The sequence below is a fragment of the Lutra lutra genome, chromosome 4, assembly GCF_902655055.1.
Source record: "Lutra lutra chromosome 4, mLutLut1.2, whole genome shotgun sequence".
NCBI classification, from domain to species: domain Eukaryota; kingdom Metazoa; phylum Chordata; class Mammalia; order Carnivora; family Mustelidae; genus Lutra; species Lutra lutra.
Window position 1 is genome coordinate 191506856 of NC_062281.1, and position 12630 is coordinate 191519485.

Here is a 12630-nt window from a genome sequence, read left to right on the forward strand (position 1 = left end):
GGTACATAGTGAACACCGAGGGGCCCTGAAAGTGAGACCAGGAAGGGGGCCCAGGAGAAGGAGGGTTGCCTCCCGTCCCCGACTCCCGAATGTACAGCAGAGCTGGAGGCTTTTCTTAGAGGGGTGTGCGTGTGTGTGTGTGTGTGTGTGTGTTTGTGTGAGACAGGATGTGAGCTGCTCCTGGCTGTGAGGGAGGCAGAGCCAGGGGTCGGGTCGGACAGAGGTGGGGTTTAGGAGCAGCCTTAGACAGGGTAGAATGGGGATCCCACTGGTGATGAACTAAATAACTCAAAAGAGTAGCGAGGGCCCAGAACCCCTGCCAGGGTTGGACCGCCCTTGACCTCCTGCTGCAGGGGCCTGCCGTGCCGAAGGGGGCCCAGGAAGCAACTGCACAGGTAGGAGTTCTCAAGATAGGAGCCGTTCAGCCGGGATATCAGGATCCAGGAGGTGGGAGCTCCTGTCCTTGGTTCTACCGCTTGGTGATGGTGCGACATGGGCTCTTTGCTGGGCTTTGGTGCACATTAGTTTCCTCTTCTGTTAAACAGAGCTAATGATAAGTGTCTCCCATGGTTACGAGGATGAGGGAACATGTTCGTGGTGTTTAGATCAGCAGCTGGCATGTGTTACGTACTTAGTTATTTTTAAGAGCTTGAGAATGAGCATCGATCTTGAGGACAAATAAAGCCACAGGTACAAATGCAGCGAGAGACCACTATCCATGTATAACTGGGATTAAGCAATTAAGTAAATGGATGGCATGTGGTGGGAGGCTTCTCACTGGTGCAGATAAGCCAAGACACGGAGCCCAGGATAATCCACATGGCCCTAGATGAGCTTGGAGATCCTGGTATGAGCTCACGTCAGCTTAATACAAACAGACAGCTACCTACAGAAACAGGCTACCTGGGGGCTCAGTTGGTTAAGCATTTGACTCTTGATTTGGACCCAGGTCATGATCTCAGGGTCATGGGATCGAGCCCCGCATCAAGAGCCTGCTTAAGATTCTCTCCTCCCGGGGCGCCTGGGTGGCTCAGTGGGTTAAAGCCTCTGCCTTCAGCTCAGGTCGTGATCCCAGGGTCCTGGGATCAAGCCCCGCATCGGGCTCTCTGCTCAACAGGGAGCCTACTTCCTCCTCTCTCTCTGCCTGACTCTCTGCCTACTTGTGATCTCTCTCTATGTCAAATAAATAAATAAAATCTTAAAAAAAAAAAAGTCTCTCCTCCCCCTCCCCCGCCTCCTCTCAAAAAAAGAAACACTTGCAGACATGCGTGTTTCCATGGGTTAAGAACCACAAGAGGGAGGCATGGGCCCGGTGCTGGCTACACGGGAAGGAAGGTGTGGGATCAGGGAAGAACGCAGGGTCTCCCCCGTGCCGAGGAAGCAGCAGGAAAGGGAAGGATGGACATTCAGGTGAGCACAGCACACGGCGGTGTTTAGGGGAACTGCGGGTCGGCCAGCGAAGCTGGAAAGGTGTGGGTCCTCATGAGCCAAACTGAGTCTGTATGGGGTCCTCGACACAACCTGGGCCCTGGGTGATTGCTGAATCTGAGGAAGGGCTGTGGCAGTACTAGGGACTGAGGGAGGGGGACTTGGGTAGGGGGTCAGTTGGTAAGAAATAAGGGGGGCCCTGCGGAGCCAGCAGTGGTCTGGCCGAGACGTGGGAGAATTCAGAGACAGACCTGTAGGATTTAGGGACCCCTCAGGCCTCACAGGTGAGGCACCTCCCACCCTGCCCGGTTTCTGACACACGAGGAGTGGAGGGGGTCGGGGTGTGGAGCGGCAGGCTTGGGGCGAAGACAGTAACATTTTTGGACATGTGGAGATGGAGGAACTCATGAAATACTTGAGAAGTGTCTAGAAGGACATGAGTCATTGTGGCTTTGGAGCTTGGGAGAGAGAAACCACAGTCACATAATTATTATAGTATATTGATAATTGTTGTCTTTTATTGTTGATTTCCTACTGTGCCCAGTTTCTAAATTCCACTCGATCACAGGTGTGTATGTATAGGAGAAAACATAGTGTTCCCATGGTTCGGTGCTATCCGCAGTTTCCTGGGGGCTGGGAGGGGATTCCCCCATGGATCGGGGGGACTACTGTATTCCTTGCTTCCTCCCTTCACAATGCCCTTTGGAGTGTCTGTTTTATACATGAGCAGCACTTAAATAAAAAATAAATATAAAAAAAAAAAAAGAAAAGGGTATGTGCTATGGCGAGTGCTGTGAAGTGTGTAAGCCTGACGATTCACAGACCTGTACCCCTGGGACTAATACAGTATATGTTAATTTTTAAAAATTTATTAAAAAATAAATGAATATGCATACACTGGAGGTTGGTGTTCAAAACTTTGTTACTGATGGAATAGTCCTATGGGCAAGGTTTGGAGACCACAGGGGGCCCATCTGGCCACCAAGAGAAGCAAAGATGGAGAAGAAAGGGCACTTGGGAAAATTGGAAAGTGTCAGGAGGTTGGAGGTTCTTTGGATGCTGACCAAGGTCAGTCAAGGGCAGGGCAATTAGCAAGTGAGAGCGATGGGGGTAAGGAGGGCTTCGGGGCTCACTAAGTGTTTTCTGAGTGGCTGAGTCTTGCTGGGAGGAGTGGAGGTTCTGAAGGTGCAGAGCGAGGCTGAGCTGACTGAGGAAGTATCATGCCTGTGGAAAGGTCACCAACCCTGGGATGATGAATGCTCTCATGACCCCATCAGGCAGGTGGCAGGTGGCTTTCACCAGCAGGTTCACACTTCTGGATTTCACAGAGTAAAACTTGGCGAACGAAGGATGCCTGGCCGGCTCAGTCCATAGAACATGGGACTCTTGATCTTGGGGTCATAAGTTTGAGTCCCACATTGGGCGTGGAGATCACCTAAAAATAAAATCGTTATGTGTGCCTGGGTGGCTCAGTCGGTTAAGCATCACCTTTGGCTCAGATCATGATCTCAGGGTCCTGAGATCGAGCCCCATGTCGGGCTCTCTGCTTCTCCCTCTCCCTCTCCCTCTCCCTGCTGCTTCCCCTGTTTGTGCTCTCTCTCTCATAAATAAATAAATAAAATCTTTAAAAGAAAACCCACTCCTGGTAAATAAATAAAATAAAATAAGATCTTTAAAAACAAAATTCAGCTCTCAGCCCAAAGGCTCCTCCTCAGAGACACAGTCCCTGTGGACCCTACTGAACCCAACCCCTCGCCGCCCACTGGCTTCTAGCCCAACGCCCGGTCTCAGTCCTCATGACATTATTGTTATTTGCATTTCTCATATGTGTGCAGTTTGCGGGGGGTCTTCTCTCACTAAAATCCAAGCTCCATGAGGACAGCAGGCTGCTGGACCTTCGTCCTTGAAGCAGCCCCCCGTGGCCCAGGGCCAGGCATAAAGGAGATGCGTAGACCGGTCCCCCAGGAGAAAATGGGTATGTGGGCATCCGTCCTCATCCCCCAGTCATCTGCCACCTCCAGCTGGGCTCAGCCTGGGCTCCGCTGCTCCCCATTTTCAGGGGCCAAGAGTAGCCCCCCCATAGTCCCTGACCATAGCCCCGTCTCCCACAGAGGCTCCAGCTCATGCTGGTGCTAGTGACTCTGAGTACAGCCTTCGGCTTGGCCTTCCAGTATGCTTACATCATCATCATGGTCAACACACCCAACAGGGTGGGCGCAGGGTGGGTGGGAGGCAGCTGCCATCTTTCTTCCAGCCGTACACCCCTGGATGCCCACCTCTGGAGACCAGGGGCTGATTAGAGTTGCTTCTCCCCGGAGTGTCATCCTTTCCAGGCATATTGGGACAGAGAGGTCAAGGAGAAGTAGATCTGAGTTCCCCATCTGTGGCTTTGAGCCTTCCTCCCAAGTGCCCTTCCCCTGGGAAGGCCACTTGCAGATGGCAAAGAGAAAGGGGTCAAGGAATGAACCACAGAGGTTCAGGTTCCTCTCTGAACCATGGAGCATTAAGGGTTTGGGACCAGGATGAGGGGAAGCAAAGGAAAAGGAGAAGGGGTCCGTGTCGGGTGGGGAAGATCTGGAGGGCAGAGCGTCCCAAGGGCCTAGTAAGACATACGAGTCAGGGGGGAGGGAGAGCCCCTGCTGGTGAGTCTAGATAAGGAGTGAGAGCTGACTATGGCTTTGACCTCATGGAGGACATGGATGACCTTGACAAGGGCAGCCGAGGTGAGAGCGGGAGGCCAAAGCTTAACCGGATGGGTTCGAGGGACAGTGGGTGGGATGGAGGACGGACAGTGAGGACAGGAGGTTGTTTGCAGGAGTTTTACTGCATAAGGGGATGAGGGAGCCGTGTTAGGTTTTATACACAAAGGTTTGTGTACTGAGAGGAAGTAGGCAATAAAAAAAGGAAGGAGCAGTGATGCGGGACACGTAGGGGACAACTGCAGGGAGAAAGTCTACGAATGGTCTACTACCATTCATTTGGGTATATGAGCTCTGCCCTACTTTTATGATGTCATTCATTTATAGCTGTATTTTATTCACAAATGTTTCATAAGGGGCACTGCCCTAGTGGCTCATGGCGGGTGTTAATACACCCACAGTGATCTTTTCTCGGTCATGAATGCACCATCACCATATCACACTGCATAGATCATCTCCACAACTGATGAGGAAACTAAGGTTTATAGAGAGGTAGATCCCTTGCCTAGAGTCACACAATTAGTAACAGCATTTCTTGTTTTTTTTTTTCTTAAGCATGATTTTTTTTTTAAGATTTTATTGAGAGAGTGGGGCGCCTGTGTGGCTCAGTGGGTGAAGCCTCTGCCTTCAGCTCAGGTCATGATCTCAGGGTCCTGGGATAGAGCCCCACGTCAGACTCTGCTCGGCAGGGAGCCTGCTTTCCTCCTCCTTCTCTCTGCCTGCCTCTCTGCCTACTTGTGATCTCTCTCTCTATCAAATAAATAAATAAAATCTTTTTTTTAAAAAAAAGATTTTACTGAGAGAGAGAGAGAAAGTGAGTGTACAGTGTGGGAGCAGGGAAGGAGAGGGAGAATCTCAAGCAGACCCCCCGATGAACAGGGAGCCCAACGTGGGGCTCGATCTCACAACCCTAAGATCATGACCTGAGCCCAAACCAAGAGTCAGACACTCGAACAACCGAGCCGCACAGGCATCACTAACAGTGGCTTTTTAGCAACTTTTTGTGCAGTCTGGCTCCTTGTCTCACCCCACATTATAGTAGGCTTCAACAACAGAGAATCAATTGTGTCCTGGGGTACTGGCAGAAACAGCCTTCAGTACAATGACAAGGGGCAGCTGAGAACATTACATCGTCATCTCTCCTGAGAAGCCCAGTGTTCTTGGCTGCAGAGGGAGCAATGTTTTCCAGGTCTTAAAGTCAATATGAGGTTTCATCATATAAACTACTTGGGGAGACACAGAACATTCAGATCCCGATGCTCCCACGCTCTTACACTCTGTCCGTGTTTCCTCTTGGTAGCTTGCTGGGGTCGTTGATAGTTGCCTTGCCGGTTGACAGGTGTGGCAGGTAAAGATGTGTTGCTGTCACTTAAACCACACTGCTCTCTAGCAGTTGTGCATTTGGTGGGGGGTTGGTGTGATCTTGGAAATCAAGAAGCCTGAAGTCTAGTCCCTGCTTGGCCTCAGACACCATGTCCTGGAAGCAAGCCTTTGAATTTCTCGGGATTTCTCCCCATGTCCCTTGCACAGAACAGCATTCCCTTTCAGCCGCCCCATGGAGGCAGCACAGCCTTGGAGAGCAGAGTGCTAGGTGGCACTTAGCGTATGCCTTCCCAGAGCTTCTAGCAGGTGTTCAATAAGTGCTTGTTGACGGGGTTGAATTCCTGGCCAGGTGCCCAGGGACTCCGAGCTGTAACAGCCCCAGCCCCTCCCTGGGCGGCCTCAGCAGCATTGTGGTTCCGAGGTTTGGGGTTCAGACTGAGTCACTGCACATGCCCCTGTCTCGTGCCTCGTGTGAGAATGAACAATAGTTCTTTGTACTTTGGTTAATGCAGCCCGAGCTGCTGCAAGGACGTGACTCTGCAGATAAGGAGGGATTTCTAGGTCAAGGTTCCCAGAAGGAAGGGCGTGAGCTGAGATGTCAGGGGAGGCACCAGGGCCTTCCCTTTGGATTCCACTCTTTGTTTTTGTTTTTTCAATACTTTATTTATTTTTTTAAACATTTTTGAAAGATTTTATTTATTTATTTGACAGAGACACAGCGAGAAAGGGAACACAGGCAGAGGGAGTGGGAGAGGGAGGAGCAGGCTTTCCCCTGAGCAGAGAGCCCCATGCCGGGCTCAATCCCAGGATGCTGGGATCATGACCTGAGCTGAAGGCAGACGCTTAAGGACCGAGCCACCGAGGCGCCCCTTAATATTTTATTTTTAAGTCATCTCTACACTCAGTGTGCGGCTCAAACCCGCAACGGCAAGATCAGGATCACAGGCTCTCCAGACTGAGCCAGCCAGACGTCCCTCCATCCTACTCTTCGAGGTTCACAATCACACTCGGATTTGATGTGCCAAGGTTGGTAGTTCTTAGGAAAGAGTAGAAAGTGCTCTAAAGAAAACTACCATTTAACAAACCACGGCCATTCGATTTTCACACATAAAAGAAAACATTGCCAGTTGAAAATTAATTCTTTATCATAGTAGGACCATAGGACCTCTTCCTCTAAGCACCTGATTAGCAATCTGCCCGAAGTTGTGAACTTGAATAAAGAAAACAGGCAGCATAGTGTAATGATTCCGTAACCAGGTTTCTTTGTAACCAGGTTTCTTTGTCATTCAGGCCGCTCTGGTCCCAGCTTCACCAAGAGTGACTGAGCTGCTCTCGAAGCCCAGGCTTGGCCGCCGCTCCCTTGCCTGAAGCCCACGGTCCCAGACCGTGGGATCTCAGTGATGGTCTCATCACTGCCCTCATTTTACTTGAGGACCCTGAGCCCCGAAAGGGCGGTGGCGTCAGCCTTGTCCCTGTGGGGTCTGGACAGCCCTGAGCCGAGCTGAGGCTCTCTGGTGCTCGGGAAGGAAGCGGGGTGGGGCAGGCATGCGTGGGCTGTTGGTTCTCTTCCGCCCGGTGCTGGCTGGTCACCTACTCTCAGGGTTCGGGCCCTGATGGCAATTCTCCTGGGGGTGTGGCCACCCCAGGTGGTTGAGAAAACTGGTGTGCGTACCTGGTGAGCCTTCAGTGTTGCCTAGCAGTGGTTTTCGCAGTAGGAGGGGTTCCTAGGTTTCTGTTTGGAGACACCCACCCATACACACACACACACACCCACTCCCAGCAGCAGAGCGCCCTCCTCCACCCTGCTGCTGACTGACTCGGCGCACCTGTGTCCATCAGGGTCTGACGGTTCTCGAAGGTGGGCAGGGAGCGGGGAGACCACAAAGGTTGGTGCAGAGCCCACCGCCCCCCCGCGGCTGGTGCTTTCCCTCCCTTTCTGACCTCCTTTGGCAAGACCTGCGTCAAAGCTGGGGGCGTGGGGTAGGCAAGGATGCCACTGTTGCAAGTCAGCATGGGGCACGGAATGGTCTGGAAGGGGGCGGTGGATCCTGGGGGCAGCCAGGGGACATCCAGCCCCCAAATCTGTTTTCAGACACTCCCCTTCACAGACTCGTGGCTTTCCAACCTTGAAAGGGGTCTTACAGATCATCTAGTCCAACTCTGCCTCACATCTGCTGTGGGAGTCCCCTGTTTGGCATTCCTGATGCCCTGCCTCTAGCCTAGTCTCTCTTGAATACCACCAGTGATGGGAAGCTCCCTATCTACCAAAATGGCCATTCCTTTCTCCTTCCCTGCTGTTTCCAGTTAGCACCAACTGTCACCATGCCCCGACATCCCACTCCACCCCCCAGGTCACCCCAAAGTTCCCTTCATGGGACTTCTGCCCACTGGTTCTTACCAGCCAGCAGTCTCTGTCAGGCCCGTTCCCCACGCATCTATAGTGGCCGACCTGGAGAACCTCGGGTCAAGGGAGCTTCACCAACCTCAGCGCCCTGCTCTCTGAGCCCTGCTGTCTTTGCAGAAAGGGAGCTCCGCTGCTCAACAACCTCCAGCCATCATCCCTGTCATCCTGATGGGAGTCAGCCCTGTGGCCAAAGCTTTTGAGCTAATCATCTTTCCTCAAGTGATGCTGGGGGTCTATGCAGGCACCTGGGGTAACAGGGGCAGCCCCAAGGCCACGCTCAGGTTCAGCCATGGGAGGAAGGGTCTAAGTCCTACGTACCCTGCTCCACAGGCCAAGGCTGGAAGCAGGGGAGCCAAGGGTCTTCTGGTCACTGCAAACCTCGAGCCCTCTCGCCTTCCTTGATGTAACCAGACCTCCTATCAGGGAAGGAGTTCTAAAAATACACTTTGCCTGGAAGCATAAATAATCGATAAGGTTTGACATGGTATCTTCTGAGGTGGTTGTACAGTTTACACTGAGGAGAAAGGGCTTCAAGCAAAAGGAAACCAAATTTGAAGCCTCGGTCAGCAGGGGAGGGAGGTTTCTCTACTAGAGTGTTTTTTTCTATTTAGAAAAAAGAAAATGACACAAGTCATCTGTGCTTTAGAAAAATCAGGAAAGGGGCACCTGGGTGGCTCAGTGGATTAAGCCGCTGCCTTCAGCTCAGGTCATGATCTCAGGGTCCTGGGATCGAGCCCCACATCGGGCTCTCTGCTCAGCGGGGTGCCTGCTTCCCTCTCTCTCTCTCTGCCTGCCTCTCTGCCTTCTTGTGATCTCTGTCTGTCAAATAAATAAATAAAATCTTAAAAAAAAAAAAAAGAAAAAGAAAAATCAGGAAATAAGTCAAAGCAAAAGAGTTGTCTTCAAGTCCTGCTTCCCAGGGACACACTCCTCGTGTGCGACAGGTGGCCCAGGCTCTACTGCTGGGAAGGAGACATTGCGCTCATGACACCCTGGTCTGAGGATGCTGCAAGGGTTTCCTTATCAATGCAGGTGACACCGCCCACATGGCCCAGTGCCATCTCCATGGAGGGGAGGTGGGGGTTCCATGAGCTGCCCGGCAGCCAAGGCTGGCGCCGCGGGGAAGCTGATGGTGTAGCAGATGGGACTGAGCCGCAGCCCGGGCTCTGGGTCTCCGGAGGCTGGGACTGCTTTTCCTCTCTGATCTTTGTCTTGCTAGAACCAGGCATCTCCTACAGTGCCTTCCCAGGCCCCTGGGCGAGGTGGCTGCCAAGACCCTTAAGGGCACTCCAGGAAACTCAATGGACGTTCTTGTCACCTCGGGACTCTTCCTAGCCCGGATCTTCTGGCTGCCGGCCGTCCCAGGTAAGCCCACGGGTACCGCGACCCGCCAAAGTCAAAGGGGAAGTGGGTGGCCAAAGCGTTCAGCTCTGCCAGGTTACTGGAGGACACCCATGAGGCTGCGAGGTGACCACTGGTTGTGTGATGAGCAGCTTGGGGGACGTGGGTGAGGAGGGCAGCTTTGGTGAGCGACACGGACAGACGATGCCTGGGAACAGAAGGGGGAGACTTGGAGACAAGGGACGCACAGCTCAGGGGCTCTGCCGTAGAGAAGACGGCAGGCGGGGGCTGGAGGGAAGAGGGTTTTCCGGCAGGAGAGAGGCAGGGTGCTTGGCCACCAGGCCTGGCCGTGGGTGCAGGAGGAAGCGGCGGTGGAGGCGGCCCTTGGACGTTTCTTCTGGTTGCTTCTATTTCCTCAGGAAATAGGAGGCAAGGCCGTTGTGGGAGGGGTGAGGGGACAAAAAGCCACAAGCACAGTGGAGGGGGCGCCTGGGTGGTACAGTGGGTTAAGTATCTGCCTTTGGCTCAGGTCATGATCTTGGGGTCCTGGGATCTTGGGGTCCCGGGATGCAGTCCGGGATGGAGTCCCGATGCGGGACTCCGTCCCAGGACCCCTGGTGAGAGAGGGAGCCTGCTTCTCCCTCCTCCTGTCCCCAGCACTCATGTTCTCTCTTGCTGTCAAATAAAGTCTAAAAAGAAAAAAACCACCGTGGGGTTTGTTTTGTTTTGTTCATAAACATTTCAAATTCCCCCAATTCCACACAGTTTCCTGGATGTGTGGATTCACCACCGGAGACTTGGAAGAGACTCAGAACCAGTAGGTGCTCAGTGCTCAGTTAAAGGTCATTAGTGGTAAGGATCCCCTAGCGCTGCGCGTATGATCTTCAGCCAGAATCCGGGAGGGGCCATCCCCAACAGGAGTCCCTGCCGCCCTTCTCCTCACCCCCCACATCCCCCACCCCCCCGCCCCACAGCGGCTCATCTTTGGTCCCAGAGACACAATGCCCAGAGGTTAACCGTCTGGGCCTGATCCCCATCCTGGCTCCCAGGGCTTCCCCGATCCCTGGCAGCGTCCCGTACCCCAGACCTTCCAGAAGGGGCTCCCATGCGCTGGGCCCGTGCTGCTCCCGACCCCAGCCTCCCGTGAGGTGGAGCATATGCCATCTTCAGTCATAACTTTGGGAAAAAGACGCAGCTTTCTTTCTTTTAGGGCTCAACCTTTAAATTATGTGATTATGAGGAAAAATGATGCTCTTCCTGCAAAGTGAATTAATAACACCTTTTTCCAACTATAATGATTTTCTACAATTTAAAATGTGGAGCTCCTTTGTGGCTGGGTCTCAGGCAGCCCCTTTCTGTCAAGGACTGGGTCCCTGCTGCCCTTGGCTCTCATGGTTGGGGGGGCAGAATGCTGGGGGGGGGACAGTGACCTTGTGAGAGAGGGCCGGACACAGGGAGGTCCAAGGGAGGGCGCCCAGTGCCTCCAGGGGCTGCTCTGAAAGGTGACGAAGAAACAGCTCGGCAAGATGGGGAAGATTCCGGCAGCTCTGGAGGCTCACCGGCTGCCCCCTCAAGCCGGCAGGCGGCCCTCGACCGCACCCAAGCAGAGGACCTGCCGCTGCTGGGACGGGAGAGGCGCTCCAAGACGCAGGCACCTGTGCGGCAGGGTGGAGGGGCCCTGGTACTCGTGCATTTGTGGCAGCTCGGGGGCATGGTCAGTGGAGATCACGGTCAAGGTCAGAGTCGGCCTCAGGGTTGGTTGGTGTTGAGGGCGGGAGCTGGGAGCCGGACCCAGGTGGGTGCGGTTGTGACTGGCGGGCACCATCACAGTGTTGGGGACCCAGTTGGGGTCAAGCGAGCACACCACACCAGGAGAACAGTGAGCTGTGGCCAGAGGTGGGCCGAGGTCCTGGGGAACAGCCCCTGTGTCCCGAGGGCGGGCGAGCTGCCATCAGTGGTCAGCGACGTGGAGGACCGGGCGGAGAAGGCCAGGGCGGCCTGACTGTGCTCAGCTTCCTCCCGCTTGGGTCTCCGCATCTCTCTGGGATCAAGGCGCTGCTTGGGCGGTGAGGGGCGGCGGGCGCACCCAGCAGCAAGTACGGGGGGTGAGCAGCAGGGGTGAGGCCTTCGAGGGCTGCCCACCTGTCTGTGCCAGGCTGGCCTGAAAGCCATCTGATTTCATCACACCCGCCAAACGCTTCCTGCGCCCCGCTGGGCAATATGGTTCTGCACTCTGGTGCCCTGTGGCTGGGATTCCTGTCCCCTGCTGTACGGGTCCCCACCGAAGGGAGGAAGCCGGAAGGTTCTGTCTCCCAGATCCGCCTCCCCCTAGGCCTGCTTTGCTATTCTCTGGCGACAGGAACCTTTTCTTTCCTGCTCAGTCCCCAAAAGCCCCCAGTCTCTTGCCAATTGTCCTCTCCCCACTTCTGCAAGAGGCCCGCTGGGCTGGAATGAGCTGGGGGTCAAACAAATTTCAGGCTCCCGGGGGAGGGTGGTTCGTTGACACAGCTTGGGTCAGGAGCCCACCATGGACTCACGCCATATGGCCAATGGTGGCCAATGGTGGCCTCACCACCAACATGGTTCTTTTGCTATGACTCCATCCGTGGTATGGCAGGAAGGGTGGAGATCTGGAAAGAAGAGGGAAGAGGGCCGCTTTTAGAAACACTGCAGGCTGTTTGGGTAACCCAGCTGGTGTTCGAGGAGCGCGTCAGGATGAGGTGGCATCCGGCCTTCGGGGACTCGAGGACGTTGCTATGTGACGTTAGGAGCGGCGGACAGCCCGGGCAGGAGCCACCAACAGCACATGTGGCCTTCAAAAGCGCAGTGTGCACCCATGTCCTGGGGGCTGGGCCGGGGAGCACTGAGCCCCGGGTTGGGGGACCCCAGACTGAGGGTGAAGAGTCCATGGAGAGGCCTGAGATGTAAAGGAACAAAGTGACAGAGCGGTCTGGTTCGGCTCCCATTTCTTTCTTTTCTTCCTCTTTTTAAAATTTTATTTATTTTTATTTTTTAGTTAACATACAATGTATTATTGGTTGCAGGGGTACAGTCAGTGATTCGTCAGTCTGATATAACACCCAGTACTCATTACATCACAGCCCTCCTTAATGTCCATCCGCTGGTAACCCCCAGCCCCCGCCACGCCCCTCCCCTGCAGCAGCCTCCAGTTTGTTCCCTATGATTAAGAGTCTCTTAGGGTTTGTCTCTCTCTCTGATTTCATCTTGTTTCATTTTTTCCTCTCTTCCCCTGTGATCCTCTTCCTTATTTCTTAAATTCCACAGATCAGGGAGATCATATGATAGTTGTCTTTCTCTGATTGACTTATTTCACTCAGCATGATACCCTCTAGTTCCATCCACGTCGTTGCAATTGTCAAGATTTCACTCTTGTTGATGGCTGCATAGTATTCCATTGTGTATATATGCCACATC